This window comes from Caretta caretta, chromosome 1, assembly GCF_965140235.1.
Source record: "Caretta caretta isolate rCarCar2 chromosome 1, rCarCar1.hap1, whole genome shotgun sequence".
Classification (NCBI taxonomy): Eukaryota; Metazoa; Chordata; order Testudines; family Cheloniidae; genus Caretta; species Caretta caretta.
The window spans coordinates 214,643,035-214,667,478 of record NC_134206.1 but is presented as its reverse complement, the minus strand read 5'-3'; the positions used below and the strand labels follow the sequence as shown (position 1 = coordinate 214,667,478).

Sequence of the window (24,444 nt, the reverse complement as noted above, 5' to 3'; positions counted from 1 at the left end):
TGCATTAATTTTTATATTGTAGTGATGTGTAATATTATATTGATGCATATATGTACTGTTTTTATTGCTATATTAATGTATTGATTGTATTTATGTATTGTATAAAAGTAGTCTATCGATGTATGTCATTTTATTAATGTATCAATGTATTTTATTGATGTTTTATTCTGTATTGATATTTTAACTATATATTGTATAGACGTATTGTATGTAATATACTGATATATTGTATTGATTATTGATGTACTGGTGTATTCTATTCCACTGATTACACTTTCCATGTTGCATTTATTGTATTGTAATGATGGTTAATATTGTATTTTATTATGTAGAATTATTGTACTGATGTATTATATTGATGTACTGGAGTATTACATTCCATCCGATGAAGTGAGCTGTAGCTCACGAAAGCTTATGCTCCATTAAATTGGTTAGTCTCTAAGATGCCACACGTATTCCTGTTCTTTTTGAGAATACGAACTAACACGACTGCTGCTCTGAAACATTCCATCAATGTATTTTATGGGTGTATTATATTGTGCTGATTATTGACATATTGATGGGTTAATATACTGTGATGTACTGAAGTTCTAGAATATTGGCTTGTCTTGGTGGATTGTATTCATGTAATAATATACTTCCTCCATGTAGTGTATTTATATACTGATGGATTGATTTGGATAAATTTTAAAGAATATTTTAAAGAATCCTTATTGAGGTTACAGAGACAAACAATCCTGATGTGTAGAAAAAATAGTAAATATGGCAGACAACCAGCTTGGCTTAACAGTGAAATCCTTGCTGCTCTTAAATAAAAAAAAAAAGCTTACAAGAAGTGGAAGATTGGACAAATGACCAGGGATGAGTATAAAAATATTGCTTGGGCTTGCAGGACTGAAATCAAGAAGGCCAAATCACACCTGGAGTTGCAGCTAGCAAGAGATGTTAAGAGTAACAAGAAGGGTTTCTTCAGGTGTGTTAGCAACAAGAAGAAAGTCAAGGAAAGTGTGGGCCCCTTACGGAATGGGGGAGGCAACCTAGTGACAGAGGATGTGGAAAAAGCTAATGTACTCAATGCTTTTTTTGCCTCTGTCTTCACGAACAAGGTCAGCTCCCAGACTGCTGCACTGAGCAGCACAGCATGGGAAGAAGGTGCTCAGCCCTCTAAGGAGAAAGAAGTGGTTCGGGACTATTTAGAAAAGCTGGATGAGCACAAGTCCATGGGGCCGGATGCGTTGCATCCGAGAGTGATAAAGGAGTTGGCGGATGTGACTGCAGAGCCATTGGCCATTATCTTTGAAAACTCATGGCGATCGGGGGAGGTCCCAGATGACTGGAAAAAGGCTAATGTAGTGCCCATCTTTAAAAAAGGGAAGAAGGAGGATCCTGGGAATGACAGGCCAGTCAGCCTCACCTCAGTCCCTGGAAAAATCCTGGAGCAGGTCCTCAAGGAATCAATTCTGAAGCACTTAGAGGAGAGGAAAGTGATCAGGAACAGTCAGCATGGATTCACCAAGGGCAAGTCATGTCTGACTAATCTAATTGCCTTCTATGACGAGATAACTGGCTCTGTGGATGAAGGGAAAGCAGTGGACGTGTTGTTCCTTGACTTTAGCAAAGCTTTTGACACGGTCTCCCACAGTATTCTAGCCAGCAAGTTAAAGAAGTATGGGCTGGATGAATGGACTATAAGGTAGGTAGAAAGCTGGCTAGATTGTCGGGCTCAACGGGTAGTGATCAATGGCTCCATGTCTAGTTGGTAGCCGGTATCAAGTGGAGTGCCCCAGGGGTCAGTCCTGGGGCCAGTTTTGTTCAATATCTTCATTAATGATCTGGAGGATGGTGTGGATTGCACCCTCAGCAAGTTTGCAGATGACACTAAACTGGGAGGAGAGGTAGATACGCTGAAGGGTAGGGATAGGATACAGAGGGACCTAGACTAATTGGAGGATTGGGCCAAAAGAAATCTGATGAGGTTCAACAAGGACAAGTGCAGAGTCCTGCACTTAGGATGGAAGACTCCAATGCACCGCTACAGACTAGGGACCGAATGGCTCAGCAGCAGTTCTGCAGAAAAGGACCTAGGGGTGACAGTGGACGAGAAGTTGGATATGAGTCAACAGTGTGCCCTTGTTGCCAAGAAGGCCAATGGCATTTTGGGATGTATAAGTAGGGGCATTGCCAGCAGATTGAGGGATGTAATCGTTCCCCTCTATTCGACACTGGTGAGGCCTCATCTGGAGTACTCTGTCCAGTTTTGGGCCCCACACTACAAGAAGGATGTGAAAAATTGGAAAGAGTCCAGCAGAGGGCAACAAAAATGATTAGGGGACTGGAACACATTACTTATGAGGATAGCCTGAGGGAACTGGGGATGTTTAGTCTTCAGAAGAGAAGAATGAGGGGGGATTTGATAGCTGCTTTCAACTACCTGAAAGAGGGTTCCAAAGAGGATGGCTCTAGACTGTTCTCAGTGGTAGCAGATGACAGAACAAGGAGTAAAAAGAAAAGGAGTACTTGTGGCACCTTAGAGACTAACCAATTTATTTGAGCATAAGCTTTCTGAAACAGAACAAGGAGTAATGGTCTCAAGTTGCAGTGGGGGAGATTTAGGTTGGATATTAGGAAAAACTTTTTCACTAGGAGTGTGGTGAAACACTGGAATGCGTTACCTAAGGAGGTGGTCGAATCTCCCTCCCTAGAAGTTTTTAAAGTCAGGCTTGACAAAGACCTGGCTGGGATGATTTAGTCGGGGATCGGTCCTGCTTTGAGCAGGGGGTTGGACTAGATGACCTCCTGAGGTCCCTTCCAACCCTGATATTCTCTGAATAGATCTGTCCTACATAATTATTGTAAAAAGAACAGGAGGACTTGTGGCACCTTAGAGACTAACAAATTTATTGGAGCATAAGCTTTCGTGAGGTACAGCTCACTTCATCGGATTATTGTATTATATTACACTGATTATTATACTAATAATTTTGTATTGCATTGTTTATTGTATTTTATAGATGTATAACATTCTACTGATATATAGCTTTATTGAAATAAATATATGTATTTATGTGTTGAATTACATGTATTGCATTGATGTATTGTGCTGTATTGACATATTTTATTGATGAGTGCATGTATTGTATTGGGCTGATGTATTAATGTATCAAAGTCTTGCATTTATTATTGTATAGTACTGATGTATTACATAGATTATTCTATTGTATTGTATTATATTGCATTAATGTAATCTATTGATATATTGTATCGCATTGTTTTATGCTGTATTGGTGGATTGTTGTAGCATACTGAAGTGATGAACTGATGGATTGTTTTGTATTCTACCATGAATGTTATTCATGTATTGATATACTGCATGATTAATTGTATTGGTGTATTGAAGTATTGTGTTGACGGATTGTTTTGTATTGATGTATTTTACTAATGTGCTGTATTGCATTGACTTATTATACTCAGGTATAATATTGTACTGGTGTTTGCATGTATTGTATTAATGAATTCTATAGATTTGTATTATCATATTCATGTGTAGTAATTTATTGTATTGATGTATTGCATTATAGTACATTGATTATTGTAATGATGAATTCTAGTTGTATTATATTGCAGATGTATATAGGTATTGTAGTTTATAGATATATTAACATATTGATACTTTATATTGATGTATATTAATGGAGAGCTAAAGAAACTTAGATGTGGCATTGTCAGTGGTTAGGGTACTCCCCTGGGATGTGGCGGCCCCCTGTACAAGACGTTCCTTCACTTCAAGGGAAGAAAGGATTTGAACAGGGCTCTGCCATGTGTCAGGTGAATGCCCGTGCCACTGAGGTATGGGATAGTCTTATACAGGTACTGCCTCACTCTCTCCTTTTGAAAATGTCACACTTTGGATAAATAATCAAAGAACCACTGGTCCAGATAACAAGAGAGCATAACTCAGTAGCCTGGCGATTAGAGCACTTGGGAAGTGAATGACCTAGTCCCCCGACTCCAATGACTTTTCAGAATTATTATTCACAATGGAGCAGCTTTAACAGGAAGGCATGAGGGAAACTCCAAACCAGAATATCCTGTTGTCCAGTGACTAGGGCATTCACCCAACAGGTAGCAAATTCCTTCTTCCTGCTCGGTGGAGGAGGGTTTGAACCAGGAGTCTCCCACATTCCAACCAGCGGGCTAAAAGGGATGAGGGAAGTCTTTCTTCTCACCCACCCGCTGTAAGCCTGCCCATAAGTGCCGGAGCTGGTAAGCGAACTCTGAGCACATTTACTGGATCAGGCCTTGCTGGCAAGTTAGGCAAAGGAATACCTTTCTTCCCCAGACCTTGCGTTTCTCGGGGGCTTAGGCAGCTGGATGCCTGGTGTAGGGCAAGAGTCTGCATGCACATAGTCACTGAAGGAACTGCTACTACAAAAATTTAGCTGCTGGTCAAGTTTAAGTGCCTATGGGGTTCGGTGGCTGCTAAGCAGGGATTTTGTGAATTCCATCGGGGCCTGATTCTGGGATTTAGGCAACTAAGCCATTTTCTGAATCTAGCCTATAACTTATAGTATTGATGTATGGTATAGATTAATTATATTGATGTATATGTATTGAGTATCTACTTACTGATGCATTAATGTATTGTGTTGATATATTGTTGAGACCATTGATATATTGTATCCTGTTAATGTATTCATTGATTAAATGCTTTCCTGTATTGTATAGAATTGATTATTGTATTATATTGCATTGATTATTGTATTGTAATGGTGTATGGGTGCATCCTATGGGATCTGTCCGAGAGGAGGTATGTTAAGTACTGCATTAGGAGGGCTGTGTTGGTGAGTATCTAAGTGTCCATTCCGGGGACAGTTCGTCAGTTTGACCATGTGCTTGATTGTTTGAAAAGTGTGAATTGGGAGTGCTTTGTTCAGGTGGGCCTTGAGTGGGCCTGATTGTCATAAAAAGGCAGCCACTTGCGAACCAGCTGAGTGGCGAACGGAGAGAGTTGGACTGGGAGTTCACCTGGGGAGAGCCCCCTGAGGCTTTCATCTTGCAGGCTTCTCTCAGTAGTAACTTCAACAGCTGAGGAAGCTCATAGAAGGAAGGTAATATGGATGGTGAGCAATCAGCTGTTCTGACCTGCACAGGATGTGCATGTTTGTCTTTCTTCTACAGGACAGAAGTGACTTTGTCTGTACAAAGTGCAAACTGGTCTCCATATTGGAAGAGAAGGTTCAAGGTCTGGAGAAACAAGTATCAACCCTGCACTGCATAAGAGAAAATGAAGATTTCCTACACAGATATCAAGATATGCTTCTATGATCACAATGTTCTGAAGATTGAGAGCAGGCTGCGCAGCAGGGACAGAAGGACGGTGAAGAAATTTGCCAGCATGTGACCTCCAGAAGAAGAAAGAGGAGCATCCATGTACCAGCAATGCTGATACAGGTGAGCAACCATTTTCATGTTCTCTCCACGGGTACTAGTGCCGAGAGTGGACTAGATGATACATCTGAGGGAAGGGAGCAGAAGGAGACTTTGCCGATTGGAAGGCGTGAGATGCACTGTCCTAGGGACGATGGTTCCATGACCACCGCTCCAAAAGGGAAGGAGGTGGGTGTTGGTGTTCGGGGACTCCCTCCTAAGGGGGACTGAGTCATCTATCTGCTGTCCCGACCGGGAAAACCGAGAAGTCTGCTGCTTGCCAAGAGCTAGGATTCATGATGTGACAGAGAAACTGCAGAGACTCATCAAGCCCTCGGACCGCTACCCCTTCCTGCTTTTCCACGTGGGCACCAATGATACTGCCAAGAATGACCTTGAGCAGACCACTGCATACTACATGGCTCTGGGAAGAAGGATAAAGGAGTTTGAGGCGCAAGTGGTCTTCTCGTCCATTCTCCCTGTGGAAGGAAAAGGCCTGGGTAGAGACTGTCGAATCGTGGAAGTCAGTGAGTGGCTACGCAGGAGGTGTCAGACAGAAGGCTTTGGATTCTTTGACCGTGGGATGGTGTTCCAAGAAGGAGGAGTGCTAGGCAGAAATGGGCTCCACCTAACGAAGAGACAGAAGAACATTGTCGCAAGCAGGCTGGCTAACCAAGTGAGGAGGGCTTTAAACTCGGTTCACCGGGGGAAGGAGACCAAAGCCCTGAGGTAAGTGGGGAAGTGGGATACCAGGAGGAAGCAAAAGAGGGAAGGACTCCTCCATCATACTGAGAAAGCAGAATGATCAGCGAGTTATCTTAAGTGCCTATACACAAAGGCAAGAAGCCTGGGAAAGAAGCAGGGAGAACTGGAAGTCCTGGCACAGTCAAGGAATTATGATGTGATTGGAATAACAGAAACTTGGTGGGATAACTCACATGACTGGAGTACTGTCATGGATGGATGGATATAAACTGTTCAGGAAGGACAGGCAGGGCAGAAAAGATGCGGGAGTTGCATTGTATGTAAGAGAGCACTATGACTGCTCAGAGCTGCGGTATGAAACTGCAGAAAAACCTGAGTGTCTCTGGACTAAGTTTAGAAGTGTGAGCAACAAGGGTGATGTCATGGTGGGAGTCTGCTATAGACCACCAAACCAGGGGGATGAGATGGGCAACGCTTTCTTCTGGCAACTAACAGAAGTTACTAGATCACAGGCCTTGGTTCTCATGCACCTGGAAAAGAATGTGAACCAGTCACCCATGATCTGCACAAGCTGGCAACTAACAAGAATGACCCCCATTTGTGTGACTTCATTGAAACTCAATGAAGAGTTGTGACTTCAATCACCCTGATATCTCCTGGGAGGGCAATACAGTGGTGCACAGACAATCCAGGAACTTTTTGGAAAGTGTAGGGGACAATTTCCTGGTGCAAGTGCTGGAGGAACCAACTAGGGGGCAGAGCTCTTCTTGACCTGCTGCTCACAAACATGGAAGAATTAGTAGGGGAAGCAAAAGAGGATGGGAACTTGGGAGGCAGTGACCATAAGATGGTCAAGTTCAGGATCCTGACACAGGGAAGAAAGGAGACCAGCCGAATACAGACCCTAGACTTCAGAAAAGCAGACTTTGACTCCCTCAGGGAACTGATTGGCAGGATCCCCTGGGAGAATAACATGAGTCAACTCCCAGACTACTGCACAGGGCAGCACATTATGGAGAGGAGGTGACCAGCCTTCTGTGGAGAAAGAAGCAGTCGGGGGGAATAGCTCAGTGGTTTGAGCATTGGCCTGCTAAACCCAGGGTTGTGAGTTCAATCATTGAGGGGGCCATTTAGGGATCTGGGGCAAAAATTGGGGATTGGTCTTGATTTGAGCAGGAGGTTGGACGAGATGACCTTCTGAGGTCCCTTCCAACCCTGGTATTCTATGATTGTATTTAGAAAAGCTAGGATGAGCACAAATCCATAGGGCCAGAGGCACTGCATCCGAGGGTGCTAAAGGAGTTGGCTGATGTGAATGCAGAGCCATTGGCCATTATCTTTGAAAACTCATGGTGATCGGGGAGGTCCTGGATGACTGGAAAAAGGCTAATGTAGTGCCCATCTTTAAAAGGGGAAGAAGGAGGATCCTGGGAACTACAGGCCAGTCAGCCTCACCTCAGTCCCTGGAAAAATCATGGAGCAGGTCCTCAAGGAATCAATTCTGAAGCACTTAGAGGAGGGGAAAGTGATCAGGAACAGTCAGCATGGATTCATCAAGGCCAAGTCATGCCTGACCAACCTAATTGCCTTCTATGATGAGATAACTGGCTCTGTAGATGAGGGGAAAGCAGTGGACGTGTTATTTCTGGACTTTAGCAAAACTTTTGATATGGTCTCCCACAGTATTCTTGCTCGCAAGTTAAAGATGTGTGGGCTGGATAAATGGACTATAAGGTGGATTGAAATCTGGCTAGATCATCAGGTTCAACACGTAGTGATGAATGGCTCCATGTCTAGTTGGCAGCCGATATCAAGTGCAGTGCCCTAAGGGTCGGTTCTGCGGCCGGTTTTGTTCAATATCTTCATTAATGATCTGGAGGATTGCTTGGATTGCACCCTCAGCAAGTTTGCAGATGCCACTAAACTGGGAGGAGTGGTAGATATGCTGGAAGGTAGGGATAGGATACAGAGGGACCTAGATAAATTGGAGGATTGGGCCAAAAGAAATCTGATGAGGTTCAGCAAGCACAAGTGCAGAGTCCTGCACTTAGGAAGGAAGAATCCCATGCATTGCTACAGACTAGGCACCGAGTTGCTCGGCAGCAGTTCTGCAGAAAAGGACCTAGGGGTTACAGTGGACGAGAAGCTTGATATGAGTCAACAGTGTGCCCTTGTTGCCAGGCAGGCTAACAGCATTTTGGGCTATGTAAGCAGGAGCATTGCCAGCAGTTTGAGGGACGTGACCATTCCCCTCTATTTGGCATTGATGAGGCTTCATCTGGAGTACTGTGTCCAGTTTTGGGCCCCACACTACAAGAAGGATGTGGAAAAATTGGAGAGAGTCCAGCGAAGGGGAACAAAAATGATTAGGGGACTGGAACACATGACTTATGAGAAGCTGAGGGAACTGGGATTATTTAGTCTGCGGAAGAGAAGAACGAGGGGGGATTTGATAGCTGCTTTCAACTACCTGAAAGGGGGTTCCAAAGAGGATGGATCTAGACTGTTCTCAGTGGTAGCAGATGACAGAACGAGGAGTAATGGTCTCAAGTTGCAGTGGGGGAGGTTTAGGTTGGATATTAGGAAAAACTTTTTGACAAGGAGGGTGGGAAAGCACTGGAATGTGTTACCTAGGGAGGTGGTGGAATCTTCTTCCTTTGAGATTTTTAAGGTCAGGCTCGAAAAAGCCCTGGCTGGGATGATTTAGTTGGGGATTGGTCCTGCTTTGAGCAGGGGGTTGGACTAGATGACCTGATGAGGTCTCTTCCAACCCTGATATTCTATGATTCTAAGAGGAAAACAAAGTGACAGAGGCAGAGACAAGCACCTACACCAACAGAAGGGAAAGCAATAGCCTTGTGCCTTTATACCACTAAGCCCTGAGGAGGATCGGAGAGATAAAAGCCTTTGGAAACCTCACCAGATGCTCCCAGGCAGGCAAGAATCAGAAGGAACTTCATAGTGTTGAATTCAGTGAGCACTGTTGTCTGTGATAGGATTTGCTGGAGAAATCACCCCACTTTATACCTCCCAGAAGGTGTTATCTCCCCAACCCCAGACCCACCTGGCTCCCATTTCCCAGGGCACTGCACGAGCAAGGACAAAGTTAGTTCCTCTATCAGGTTTAGGAGGCAATAATGATAGCATTTCCAGGAAAGGAAAAATCAAAAATCCACTTAACAACTCTGCTGATTAGCCTTCCCTATGCTGCAACCCACTTTCCCCCTGCTATTCCATTCCTGGGCTCCCCACACAGCCCTGCCAATGCCCCCCAGCCCTGCCCTGCAACTGTCCTGCTATTCTAATCATCGATTCCCCACACAACTCTGTCAATACCCCTCAGATCTCCTCTGCTATTCCAGTCCAGGGCTCCCCACACAGCCTATACTGAACCTTGTGCCCCAGGCTTAAACCAATCTCTAATATTAGTGATCAGGATGATAAATAGTCTAGGAAGCAGATTATTCCCCATCTGCCTACTGCAGGCTTTCTACACCTTTATCTGAAGCATCTGGTACTGGCCACTGTTGTAGACACAATACAGGACTACATGGATCCCTTGTGTGCCTCTGTGCCTTTGTAACATTTTAAATGTAGACACAGCCTAAAATGGCTGTAATGCTGTATGGAATTGTAAGACACTTTATATTATTATTAATACCAATATTATAAAATTGCAGTGAATGGTGCCAAATTTGCTGTGTAAGGTGTCAGTGAAAATGTTATTTGCCAAGTATTATAAACTTGCTTATATGTTTGTATCACCTTTGTATTGTGAGTTGAAGATATGTATGATATTTCTATATTTCAAAACTTGTGCTATATTTCTTGGTAACATCCCCAAACAAAGTGGCATCAGTACTAAGCCTGCTTGATGGCATCAAAGGACATCAGCTGTAGAATGGACCCATTGAAACAGCCAGGGGCTACACCTTATGAGTCAGCAGGACTTGTAGGAGCATGCCTATGGACAAGCCACATGGCAAAAGGTGTAAAAGAAGCTGCATCATCTCCATTTTGTCTTCAACCCTGTTTCTTACCTCTGGAGTAACTTTTCTACAAACTGAAACACTGAACAAAGGACTGAATGAGCCATCCAAGTTTTGGATTATTCCAGGGGAACTTTCAAGCCAGCAAATTCACCTCTACTGCTAAGAACCTGATAATGGACTTTGAAGTCTCTGTATGTATCTGATTGCTTTACCATTTAACAACTCTTCTTGTACTTTCTTTTTTCTTTGTAATAAACCTCTAGTTTTAGACACTAAAGAATTGGCTGGTAGTGTGGTATTTTGAGTAAGATCCAAGCTAGTATTGACCTGGCAATGTGACTGGACCTCTGCGGTTCAGAAGAACATTTTATATATGTGAGCAGAGTTTTTAAATAACTTCTCACTGTACTGGACCTAGGTGCTGATTGGGAGCCAGAGAACTGGAATGCAATAAAGGGGGCTGTGTGATTTCTTTTTTCAGCTTCTCAGTAACCAGTGTGGGGGATCAGAAGCACAGTCTGTGACTGGTTGGTGAATCTAAATTCAATGTTACTCCCAGAACTGGTGGTTATCAGCTCTCCCTTTTGCAGTCTGTCTGACCTTGGCATTTTCAGTGAGGGCTACCCCAGGCACCCAGGGTCATAGTGGCCACAGCTTTTGCATGCAAAAATGGAAGCACCCAACATCAGTGGTCACTTATGAAAATTCTAAAGTATATCTTTATATTTAAACATAGTCCTCAACCCTTTATTCACCGCTCCATTGTCAATACAGAGGTGACCTGCATCTGTTCATGCTGAGAGACTCCCACTTCCTGTGCTGGGGGCACTGGCCTCTCTCCTGGGAGATGGAGGAATTTGTACAGGGAGGAGGTGATTCTGGAGCACTGTGTAGCTCTGCTGTAGGTCTGCTGTTGGTGCAGAAATACACAGCAGAGTGATTCTCTGCCACAGGGGAGTTAGTCAAGTAAAGAGTGCAATCTCTGGGCAGGAGGCTGTAAATCCCTCTGTGCTATCATCACCCTCTGACTGCACGGAGTTTATTACAGAAGAATAGATCAACTGCAGACCCTTCCCTTGCTGCAGCTGGTACCAATACATAATGTAATGCTCATCAGTGTGCTCACATCTCAGATGAGCTGTCTGTCCTGTTGCCCGTATCAGATTTGGTGTTTGTGTTTTGCTCACCTTGACAAAGCCCTGGCTGGGATGATCTAGTTAGGGTTGGTCCTGGTTTAAGCAGGGGGTTGGACTAGATGACCTCCTGAGGTCTCTTCCAACTCTAATCTTCTGTGATTCTAAGAGGATTTCAGGAGCTGACCTTGTTGTCATGGGCTCACCCACTCTGCCTAGGTGCTCAGTATGATTGGACTGTTTGGCTCAAACGATAGTTTTTGGCTGGTTTTGGATCACAAGTCACTTTACTTTTGGGGCAGTGGCACTAAAGGGTTGTTATCCTTGTTCTGTGAATCAAATGCAGCAGAACTGTGCTTACCATACCCTGATTGAGGGACTGACCCCCAACTAAACTGCACTCATTAGGCAGGGAACATGAGTGCCAAAGCCCAGTGGAGTTGAGAGAGGGTGGAGACAGGTACTTGTTCTGGGTGGGGTGTGCTTTGCTTAAGGTCCTAGACACCATTTGACCCTTCCTTTCTCCACTGTGTAGTAAAAGAGCTGATAAAGAGTCAATTGAGAGCCTTGTTACACACCACAGAGCTGAACTCACTGATAACGGGGTCTAAGCATTAGATCTGCTTTGGGACAGTGCCTCTGATGCAAGAGGCTTACCAGTGTGCATTAACAGTGAGGTTCCCACACTAACAGCTGAAGTCACTCAGAGCTGTGTTAAGTGGCAGAACCTCAAGACATCCTGGAGCCCCCAACAGATTGGAGAGAGTGGCCAGCAGGGTGTCTAGCAAAGTGGAGCAATGAGCAAGCACTCAGACAGCAGGACAAGCAAGGTGCCTTCTTGCTGGACTTAAGAACCTGAGGCAAAAGGACACTGCCCAACTAACTCTGGAGTGGGGGTCTTGTTCATGGGTTTATATTTATGAATCCTGCTTGTGATGTTTTCCCAGTTTATGTTGGGTTACTTCCCTCCTTTTATTAAAAGTTTCTTCTCTATGCTCAAACTCTGTGCTTGCGAGAGGGGAAGTATTGCCTCTGAGAGGTGACCGGGGGTGGTGCATAATTTCCCCAGGTTAGTGCGTGGGGGCTCAAGCCAGTTTTGTGTTGTATTGTTGAAAAGGAACCCCTATATATTGAATCACGCCCTTGTTGCTGCTGACTACAACTGGCAGAAGGGTTACATATAGAAAGAATTCATAATCTCAAACTGGTATCCATAAACAGTATATAGACAGATTCCTCAAATCATCACAGTGAGAAATTTGTTTTTTTTTTCAATGAAAGCTGAGATTCTCTCATAATCACAGGACTCTGGGAGCTGGAGCTTAAGGTAAAAAATAAAATATTGCAAGACTCATTTCTGAAAAACATATTTTCCAAATTGGAACAAAATGTTGGAAATGCCAAGTTTTCCACAGAACAGAAATGTTCCAAAAATTCCAACATGCTTGGTTTCAGAAAAACAACATGGAATTTTTTTGAAAATTTTTGTCTGGACCCTGACTCCTCAGCTGGCAAGCCAGCCAGTTAGCCAGTCAGCCTGGGGAACTGGTCAGCCTGCCCATCCGTAAATGGTTACCCTGGGGAGCCTGGCTGCCCACCCACACACCAGGGTCCAGATAGCCCAGGGAGCTAGTCAAGTGGGCAGCCTGCCTGGCAGGCTTTGTGAGAAGCAGGGAGGTTAGGAGCACAAGACTGATACATCAGTGCAATATGTCATTACAATACAATCCAGCGATACAATCAATCAATTCAATACATTAGTCCATCCATAAAATAAATCAATATGTCAGATCAAATAATCAGTGTAATGCATTGGTAAATCCTTACAATACATCAATACATCACATGAGACAGTACAATGCATCAATATATGAATACCATACAGTGCTATAAAACTATTGTATACACCAATACAATATATCAGTCCTTCAGTACAAAACATCAGTATAATACAATACATCAGTACAATAGACTATTTCAATAAAATACACGAGTACAATGCAATAACCAATGCAATATAATATGTCAGTTCAATACATTAGTGCAATACAGTAGAATACATCAAGACAAAACATTAATACATTTATACAAAATAATTGATAAATATATTACAATATTATACATCAAGAACATGCAATAGACCAATTAATCAATATCACACAACACAATATATTAATACGTTAATATAATATAACAGTATACATCAACACAATACTATATATCAACACAATACATTAATACAATAGTATATTTCAGTATATCAGTGTAATACAGAAATGCAATTCATTATATGAAAACATTAACAATACATCACTATAATGCAATTCTTCAATAACTTAATAGAATCCATGATCAATCAACACAATACAGCACTTCAATACATTATCAATACAATTTTCTATATCAATAAAATGCATTCACAAAAATCAATAAGTCTATATAATTAATCAATACATCAATAAAATACAAATGCTACAGTACATCAGTACAATACAACAGAATACATCAGTACTTTGGGGGGAAGCAGTAGATGTGGTATATCTTCACTTTAGTAAGGCTTTTGATCAGGGGTACCCAAGCAAGGGGCCAGGGGCCATGGTCCTCCCACTTTTTGAAAGTGGACAGGCCCGGCCTGTTGACTTTTCACCAGGAGCCCCACCCTACCCCTCCTCTTCCACATGAGGCCCCACCCCCTGGCAAGGCCAGCAGTTGGAGCCCAGCTGGGGAGCCCATGCAGCTGTGGGGAGTTGCGGACCCTCGGCATTGACGGGGTGGAAGGGCCTGAGAGCAGCCCCTGGCCCATGTCCCCGCCCTCTGGACCTCCCTCTCAGGGTGGGTGGAGGGCCCATGGCTCCCCACAGCTACCTGGGCAGCTCTTATATGGCTGGGCTGTGGCTCCAAGGTCCCGCCCCCTAGCCAGAGCCAGGTCAGAGTGAGATTCTCCACCTGCTCTGGGTGGCAGGCCTAGAGGGCAGAGACACAGCCTGGAGGCTGCTCTCGACCCCCCACCCAGGGAAGGTGTAGAAGCCTGGTCTCTCTGGCCCTGCTTCAGCTTTTGGCTTGGCCAGGGGCAAGGCCTTGTGGAGAAGAGGCAGGGCAGGGGTGGGGCCACAGAGGGAACAGGGCCCCTGCCCCCCCTCCCACACACACAGACTTTTGGGATGGCTCCATCACCCCTGCTTTTGATACCATCTCACATGACAGTACTAGGGAAATACAACCTAGATGGAGCTACTATGAGGTGGGTGCATAACTGGTTGAAAACCATTCCCAGAGCATAGTTATCAGTGATTAACAGTCAAGCTGGAAGGGCATATCAAGTGGGGTCCTGCAGGGATCAGTTCTGGGTCCAGTTCTGTTCAATGTCTTCATTAATGATTTAGATAATGTCATAGAGAGTACACTTAAAAGGTTTGTGGATGATACCAAACTGAGAAGGGTTGCAAGTGCTTTGGAGGACAGGATTAAAATTCAAAATGATCTGGACAAAGTAGAGAAAAGGTCTGAAGTAAATAGGATGAAATTCAATAAGGACAAATGCAAAGTACTCCACTTAGGAAGGAACAATCCATTGCACACATACAAAATGGGAAATGACTGCCTTGGAAGAAGTACTGAGGAAAGGGATCTGGGGGTCATAGTGGATCACAAGCTAAATATGAGACAAAAATGTAACACTGTTGCAGAAAAAGCAAATATCATTCTGGGATGTATTAGCAGCAGTGGTATAAGCAAGACACAAGAAGTAATTCTTCTGCTCTACTCCGCAATGATTAGGCTTCAACTGGAGTATTAGCAAAAACAACCAGGAGTCCTTGTAGCACCTTAGCCCTGGTCTACACTAGGAGTTTAGGTCAAATTTAGCAGCATTAAATCGATGTAAACCTGCACCCGTCCACACGATGAAGCCCTTTTTTTCGACTTAAAGGGCTCTTAAAATTGATTTCCTTACTCCACCCCTGACAAGTGGATTAGCGCTTAAATCAGCCTTGCTGGATCAAATTTGGGGTACTGTGGACACACTTAGATGGTATTGGCCTCCGGGAGCTATCCCAGAGTGCTCTATTGTGACCACTCTGGACAGCACTCTCAACTCAGATGCACTGCCAGGTAGACAGGAAAAGGCCCGCAAACTTTTGAATTTCAATTTCCTGTTTGCATGGTCACCTGCATCTTGCCACGTTGGCCAGAGCTCATCAGCAGAGGTGACCATGATGGAGTCCCAGAATCGCAAAAGAGCTCCAGCATGGACCGAACAGGAGGTACGGGATCTGATCGCTGTATGGGGAGAGGAATCCATGCTATTAGAACTCCATTCCAGTTTTCAAAATGCCAAAACCTTTGTCAAAATCTCCTAGGGCATGAAGGACAGAGGCCATAATAGGGACCCGAAGCAATGCCGCATGAAACTTAAGGAGCTGAGGCAAGACTACCAGAAAACCAGAGAAGCAAACGGCCGCTCTGGGTCAGAGCCCCAAACATGCTGCTTCTATGATGAGCTACATGCCATTTTAGGGGGTTCAGCCACCACTACCCCAGCCATGTTGTTTGACTCCTTCAATGGAGATGGAGGCAACACAGAAACAGGTTTTGGGGACGAGGAAGATGATGATGATGATGATGATGATGATGAAGTTGTAGATAGCTCACAGCAAGCAAGCAGAGAAACCGGTTTTCCCGACATCCAGGAACTGTTTCTCACCCTGGACCTGGAGGCAGTCCCCCCCGAATCCACCCAAGGCTGCCTCCCGGACCTGCCAGGTGGAGAAGAGACCTCTGGTGAGTGTACCTTTTAAAATACTATACATGGTTTAAAAGCAAGCATGTTTAATGATTAATTTTCCCTGGCATTCGTGGCTCTCCTGGATGTACTCCCAAAGCCTTTGCAAAAGGTTTCTGGGGAGGGCAGCCTTATTCCGTCCATCATGGTAGGACACTTTACCACACCAGGCCAGTAGCACGTACTCGGGAATCATTGTAGAACAAAGCATTGCAGTGTATGTTTGCTGGCATTCAAACAACATCCGTTCTTTATCTCTCTATGTTATCCTCAGGAGAGTGATATCATTGATGGTCACCTGGTTGAAATAGGGTGCTTTTCTTAAGGGGACATTCAGAGGTGCCCGTTCCTGCTGGGCTGTTTGCCTGTGGCTGAACAAAAGTGTTCCCCGCTGTTAGCCACGGGGAGGGGCTAGCCACGTGGTTGGGGGAGGCAAAATGCGACCTTGGAACAAAAACACATATGCTGTGTATGTAATGTTAACAGCAAGGTTTACCGTGAAAGAGTGTACCCATTGTTCTCTAAAATGTGTCTTTTTAAATACCACTGTCCCTTTTTTTTTCTCCACCAGCTGCATGTGTTTCAAGGATTACAGGATCTTCTCCTTCCAACAGGCTAACGAAGATTAGAAGGCGAAAAAACCACACTCATGATGAAATGTTCTCTGAGCTCATGCTGTCCTCCCACACTGACAAATGCGTGGAGGCAGGCAATGTCAGAGTGCAGGAAAGCACAAAATGACTGGGAGGACAGGTGGCAGGCTGAAGAGAGTAAGTGGTGGGCTGAAGAGAGGGCTGAAGCTGAAAGGTGGCGGCAGCGTGATGAGAGGAGGCAGGATTGAATGCTGAGGCTGCTGGAGGATCAAACCAATATGCTCCACCGTATGGTTGAGCTGCAGGAAAGGCAGCAGGAGCACAGACCGCCGCTACAGCCCCTGTGTAACCAACCGCCCTCCGCCCCAAGTTCCATAGCCTCCTCACCCAGACACCCAAGAACACGGTGGTGGGGGGGGGCCTCCAGCCACCCGGCCACTCCACCCCAGAGGATTGCCCAAGAAACAGAAGGCTGGCATTCAATAAGTTTTAAAGTTTTAAATTTTTAAACTTCTGTGTGGCCTTGTCCTTCCCTCCTCCACCACCCCTCCTGGTACTTCTCTCCTCCACACACACCCCCACCCCTGGACTACCTTGGTAGTTATCCCTCTATTTCTGTGATGAATTAATAAAGAGTGCATGAATGTGGAGCAACAATGACTTTATTGCCTCTGCAAGCGGTGATCGAAGGGAGGAGGGGAGGGTGGTTAGCTTACAGGAAAGTAGAGTGAACCAAGGGGCGGGGGGTTTCATCAAGGAGAAACAAATAGAACTTTCACACCGTAGCCTGGCCAGTCATGAAACTGGTTTTCAAAGCTTCTCTGATGCGCACCGCGCCCTCCTGTGCTCTTCTAACCTCCCTGGTTTCTGGCTGTGCAAAACCAGCAGCCAGGCGATTTTCCTCAACTTCCCACCCCGCCATAAAGGTCTCCCTCTTACTCTCACAGATATTGTGGAGTGCACAGCAAGCAGTAATAACAGTAAGAATATTGGTTTCAATGAGGTCTAACCGAGTCAGTAAACTGCGCCAGGGCGCTTTTAAACTTCCAAATGCACATTCTACCACCATTCTGCAGTTGCTCAACCTGTAGTTGAACAGCTCCTGACTACTGTCCAGGCTGCCTGTGTATGGCTTCATGAGCCATGACATTAAGGGGTAGGCTGGGTCCCCAAGGATAACTATAGGCATTTCAACATCCCCAACGGTTATTTTCTGGTCTGGGAATAAAGTCTCTTCCTGCAGCTTTTGAAACAGACCAGAGTTCCTGAAGATGCAAGCATCATGTACCTTTCCTGGTCATCCCACGTTGATGTTGGTGAAACGTCCCTTGTGATCCACCAGTGCTTGCAGCACTTTTGAAAAGTACCCCTTGCGGTTTATGTACTCTCCGGCTTGGTGCTCCGGTGCCAAGATAGGGATATGCGTTCCGTCTATGGCCTCACCACAGTTCGGGAATTCCATTGCAGCAAAGCCATTCACTATGACCTACACATTTCCCAGGGTCACTACCCTTGATATCAGCAGATCTTTGACTGCGTTGGCTACTTGCATCACAGCAGCCCCCACAGTAGATTTGCCCACTCCAAATTGATTCCCGACCGACTGGTAGTTGTCTGGCGTTGCAAGCTTCCACAGGGCTATTGCCACTCGCTTCTCAACTGTGAGGGCTGCTCTCATCTTGGTATTCTTGTGCCTCAGAGCAGGGGAAAGCAAGTCAGAAAATTCCATGAAAGTGCCCTTACGCATGCGAAAGTTTCGCAACCACTGGGAATCGTCCCAGACCTGCAACACTATGAGGTCCCACCAGTCTGTGCTTGTTTCCCGAGCCCAGAATCGGCGTTCCACCGCATGAACCTGCCCCATTAGCACCATGATGGCCACATTGCCAGGGCCCATGCTTTGAGAGAAGTCTGTGTCCATGTCCCCATCACTCACGTCACCACGCTGACGTCACCTACTCACCCGGTATCGCTTTGCCAGGTTCTGGTGCTGCATATACTGCTGGATAATGCGTGTGGTGTTTAATGTGCTCCTAATTGCCAAAGTGATCTGGGCGGGCTCCATGCTTGCCGTGGTATGGTGTCTGCACAGGTAACTCAAGAAAAAAGGCGCAAAATGATTGTCTGCCCTTGCTTTCACGGAGGGAGGGAGGGAACAGGGGCCTGACGATATGTACCCAGAACCACCCGCAACAATGTTTTAGCCCCATCAGGCACTGGGATTTCTACCCAGAATTCAAATGGGCGGTGGAGTCTGCGGGAACTGTGGGATAGCCACCCACAGTCCAACGCTCTGGAAGTTGACAGTTGCCTCAGTACTGTGGACACACTCCATCGACTACATGCACTTAGAGCATTTGTGTGGGGACATACACAATCAACTGTATAAAAACGCTTTCTACAAAACCGACTTCTATAAATTCGACCTAATTTCGTAGTGTAGACATACCCCAGAGACAACAAATTTATTTGGACATAAGCTTTCATGGGCTAAAACCCACTTCTTTTTTTCACTCTATGCATCTGATGAAGTGAGTTTTAGCCTACGAAAGCTTATGCCCAAATAAATTTGTTAGTCTCTAAGGTGCCAGAGGACTCCTGGTTGTTTTTTCTGATACAGACTAGCACGGCTACCGCTCAGAAAACTGGAGTATTATCCACATTTCAGGAAAGATAACCTGGAGAAAGTCCAGAGAAGAGCAACAAAAATGACTAAAGGTCTAGAAAACATGCCCTATGAGGGAATATTGAAAAAATTGGGTTTGTTTAGCCTGGAGAAGAAAAACAGTTTTCAAGTACATAAAAGGTTGTTACAAGGAGGAGGGAGAAAAATATGTTCTCTTTAACCTTTGAGGATAGGACAAGAAGCTATGGACTTAAATTGCAGCTAGGAGAGTTTAGGTTGGACATTAGGAAAAACTTCCTAACTGTCATGGTGGTTAAGCACTTGAATAAATTGCCTAGGGACGTTGTGGAATCTCTGTCATTGGAGATTTCTAAGAGCAGGTTAGACAAACACCTGTCAGGGATGGTCTAGATAATACTTAGTTCTGCCTTGAGCGCAGGGGATTGGACTGGAAAAGGTCCCATCCAGTCCTATGTTTCTATGAATAGCATACATGAATAATTAGTCAAATCCAATAGAATACATCAATGAAATATATCAATCCATCAGTACAATTAAACACAATACCTCAATACAATCCATCAATACCATACAACACAATACTTCAATATAACAAAATGCATTATGAATACATCAATACATGAATATAATAATCAATAGAATACATACATAAAATACATCAGTACTATGCAACATATCAATACATGAATAAAATATGTCTATACAATACAATACCTTAATAGAATCATAGAATATCAGGGTGGGAAGGGACCTCAGGAGGTCATCTAGTCCAACCCCCTGCTCAAAGCAGGACCAATCCCCAACTAAATCATCCCAGCTAGGACTTTGTTAAGCCTGACCTTAAAAACCTCTAAGGATGGAGATTCAAACACCTCCCTTCCAGTGCTTCCCCACCCTCATAGAGATGTAGTATTTCCTAATATCCAACTTAGACCTCCCCCACTGCAACCTGAGACCATTACTCCTTATTCTGTCATCAGCTACAACTGAGAACAGTCTAGAGCCATCCTCTTTGGAACCGCCTTTCAGGTAGTTGAAAGCAACTATCAAATCCCCCCTCATTCTTCTCTTCTGCAGACTAAATAATCCCAGTTCCCTCAGCTTCTCCTCATAAGTCATGTGCTCCAGCCCCGTAATCATTTTTGTTGCCCTCCGCTGGATGTTTTCCAATTTTTCCACATCCTTCTTGTAGTGTGGGGTCCAAAACTGGACACAGTACTCCAGATGAGGCCTCATCAATGCCAGATAGATGGGAATGGTCACGTCCCTCAATCTGCTGGTAATGCTCCTACTTATACAGCCCAAAATGACATTACCCTTCTTGGAAACAATGGCACACTGTTGACTAATATCCAACTTCTCGTCCACTGTAACCCCTAGGTCCTTTTCTGCAGACCTGCTGCTGAGCCATTCGGTCCCTAGTCCGTAGCGGTGCATTGGATTCTTCCGTCTTAAGTGCAGGACTCTGCACTTGTCCTTGTTGAACCTCATCAGATTTCTTTTGGCCCAATCCTCCAATTTGTCTAGGTCCCTCTGTATCCTATCCCTACCTTCCAGCATATATACCAATCCTCCCAGTTTAGTGTCATCTCCAAACTTGCTGAGGGTGCAATCTATGCAATCCTCCAGATCATTAATGAAGATATTGAACAAAACTGGTGCTGGGACCGACCCTTGGGGCATTCCGCTTGATACTGGCTGCCAACTAGACATGGAGCCATTGATCACTACCCATTGAGCGCGATGATCTAGCCAGCTTTCTTTCCACCTTATTGTCCATTCATCCAGCCCATACATCTTTAACTTGAGGGCAAGAATACTGTGGGAGACCAGGAATAACACGTCCACTGCTTTCCCCTCATCTACAGAGCCAGTAATCTCATCATAGAAATCAATTAGATTAGTCAGACATGACTTGCCCTTGGTGAATCCATGTTGACTATTCTTGATCACTTTCCACTCCTCTAAGTGCTTCAGAATTGATATCTTGAGGACCTGCTCCATGATTTTTCCAGGGACTGAGGTGAGACTGACAGGCCTGTAGTTTCCCAGATTCTCCTTCTTCCCTTTTTAAAAGATGGACACTACATTAGCCTTTTTCCAGTCATCCAGGACCTCCCCTGATCACCATGAGTTTTCAAAGATAATGGCCAATGGCTCTAAAATCACATCGGTCAACTCCTTTAGCACCCTTGGATGCAGTGCATCCAGCCCCATGCACTTGTGCTCGTCCAGCTTTTCTAAATAGTCCTGAACCACTTCTTTCTCCACAGAGGACGGGTCGCCTCCTCCCCATACTGTGCTGCCCAGTGGAGAAGTCTGGAAGCTGACCTTGTTCGTGAAGACAGAGGCAAAAAAAGCATTGAGTACATTAGCTTTTTCCACATCCTCTGTCACTAGGTTGCCTCCCTCATTCAGTAAGGGGCCCAAACTTCCCTTGACTTTCTTCTTGTTGCTAACATACCTGAAGAAACCCTTCTTGTTCCTCTTAACATCTCTTCCTAGTTGCAACTCCAAGTGTGATTTGGCCTTCCTGATTTCACTCCTGCATGCCTGAGCAATATTTTTATTCTCTTCCCTGGTCATTTGTCCAATCTTCCACTTCTTGTAAGCTGCTTTTTTGTGTTTAAGATCAGCAAGGATTTCACCGTTAAGCCAAGCTGGTCACCTGCCATATTTACTATTCTTTTGACACATCGGGATGGTTTGTCCCTGTAACCTCAATAAGGATTCTTTAAAATACAGCCAGCTCTCCTGGACTCCTTTCCCCTTCATGTTATTCTCCCAGGGGATCCTGCCCATCAGTTCCCTGAGGGAGTCAAAGTCTGCTTTTCTGAAGTCTAGGGTCTGTATTTGGCTGGTCTCCTTTCTTCCCTGTGTCAGGATCCTGAACATGACCATCTCATGGTCACTGCCTCCCAGGTTCCCATCCACTTTTGCTTCCCCTACTAATTCTTTGATGTTTGTGAGCAGCAGGTCAAGAAGAGCTCTGCCCCTAGTTGGTTCCTCCAGCACTTGCACCAGGAAATTGTCCCCTACACTTTCCAAAAACTTCCTGGATTGTCTGTGCACCGTTGTATTGCTCTCCCAGCAGATATCAGGGTGATTGAAGTCCCCCATGAGAACCAGGGCCTGCGATCTAGTAACTTCTGTTAGTTGCTGGAAGAAAGCCTTGTCTACCTTATCCCCCTGGTCCGGTGGTCTATAGCAGACTACCACCATGACATCACCCTTGTTGCTCACACTTCTAAACTTAATCCAGAGACTCTCAGGTTTTTTCTGCAGTTTCATACTGGAGTTCTGAGCAGTCATACTGCTCCCTTACATACAGTGCAATTCCCCCACCTCTTCTGCCCTGCCTGTCCTTCCTGAACAGTTTATATCCATCCATGACAGTACTCCAGTCATGTGTTATCCCACCAAGTCTCTGTTATTCCAATCACATCATAATTCCTTGATTGTGCCAAGACTTCCAGTTCTCCCTGCTTCTTTCCCAGGCTTCTTGCATTTGCGTATAGGCACTTGAGATAACTCGCTGATCGTCCCTCTTTCTCAGTATGAGGCAGGAGCCCTTCCCTCTCATGCTCTCCTGCTTGTGCTTCCTCCCAGTATCCCACTTACCTCAGGGCTTTGGTCTCCTTCCCCCAGTGAACCTAGTTTAAAGCCCTCCTCGCTAGGTTAGCCAGCGTGCTTGCGACGATGCTCTTCTGTCTCTTCGTTAGGTGGAGCCTGTTTCTGCCCAGCACTCCTCCTTCTTGGAACATCATCCCATGGTCAAAGAATCCAAAGCCTTCTCTCCGACACCACTGCGTAGCCATTCGTTGACTTCCACAATTCTACGGTCTCTACTCAGGCCTTTTCCTTCCACGTGGAGGATGGACGAGAAGATCACTTGCGCCTCAAACTCCTTTATCCTTCTTCCCAGAGCCACGTAGTCTACAGTGATTCACTCAAGGTCATTCTTGGCAGTATCATTGGTGCCCACGTGGCGAAGCAGGAAGGGGTAGCGATCCAAGGGCTTGATGAGTCTCGGCAGTCTCTCTGTCACATCGTGAATCCTAGCTCCTGGCAAGCAGCAAACTTCTTGGTTTTCCTGGTCAGGGCGGCAGATAGATGACTCAGTCCCCTTGAGGAGAGTCCCCGACCACCACCACCCGCCTCCTTCTCTTGGGAGCAGTGGTCGTGGAACCCCCATTCCTAGGACAGTGCATCTCATGCCTTCCAATCGGAGTCTCCTTCTGTTCCCTTCCCTCAAATGTATCATCTAGTCCACTCTCCTCATAAGTACCTGTGGAGAGAACATGAAAACGGTTGCTTACCTCTATCTGCATTGCTGGTATATGAATGCTCCCCTTTCTTCTTCTGGAGGTCACATCTGGCAAATTTCTTCACCTTCCTTCTGTCCCTGCTGCACAGCCTGCTCTGATTCTTCAGAATGTGGTTTCTGTAGTAGCATATCCTGATGTCTGTCCAGGAAATCTTCAGTTTCTCTTCACCAAAGCAGGATCGATACTTGTTTCTCCAGACCTTGAACCTTCTCTTCCAATATGGAGACCAGCTTGCACTTTGTACAAAGTTGCTTCTGTCCTGTGGAAGAAAGACAAACATGTGCAGGTCACAACAGCTGAATGCTCCCCATCCATATTACCTTCCTTCTATGAGCTTCCTCAGGAGTTGTAGTAACTCCTCAGAGAAGCCGGCAAAACGTAAGCCTCAGTGGGCTCTCCCCAGGCAAACTGCCAGTCAAACTCCCTCTGTTAGCCTCTCTGCTATTCACTGCTCAGCTGGTTCACACCTGACTGGCTTTTTATAACAGTCAGGCCCACTCAAGGCTCACCTGGAACAAAGCACTCCCAATTCACACTTTTCAAACAATCAATCAAGCACATGGTCAAACTGTCCCCGCAACAGACACTCAGATACTTTTCCAGACCATCTGATCCCTTTCTCTTCTCATCAGCAGCTGGAAATACTATCCTAGAGGTTCAAAGCTCCATATGAATACTCTGAACCATTTTACTCCTGAGAAGAAGGAGGGTGGAGGGGAGACTGGACACCCACCTAAACAAGTCCATTCCTCTAGTCCTCGTCCTAAATCTCCCGTAAAAGCAGAAGAGCCCAGAAGGTGCTAAGTGGAAACAAGCCGCAAGCAGCTCATGGAAATGCT

General features: G+C 45.2%; 1 protein-coding gene across 2 annotated transcripts in view; it reads right to left on the bottom strand.

The window, feature by feature from the left end:
* LOC142069338 (uncharacterized) overlaps positions 1-24,444 on the bottom strand; it is a 122,250-nt gene that overhangs the window by 77,686 nt on the left and 20,120 nt on the right. The window contains exon 1 of one of the 2 annotated variants that reach the window (XR_012665128.1): positions 22,899-22,950. The exons of the other annotated variant lie outside the window; for it this stretch is intronic. The gene's annotated coding sequence lies outside the window, so the exon portion shown is untranslated. Of the gene's footprint in view, positions 1-22,898; positions 22,951-24,444 lie in introns of those variants that run through there. 2 annotated transcript variants of the gene reach the window in all.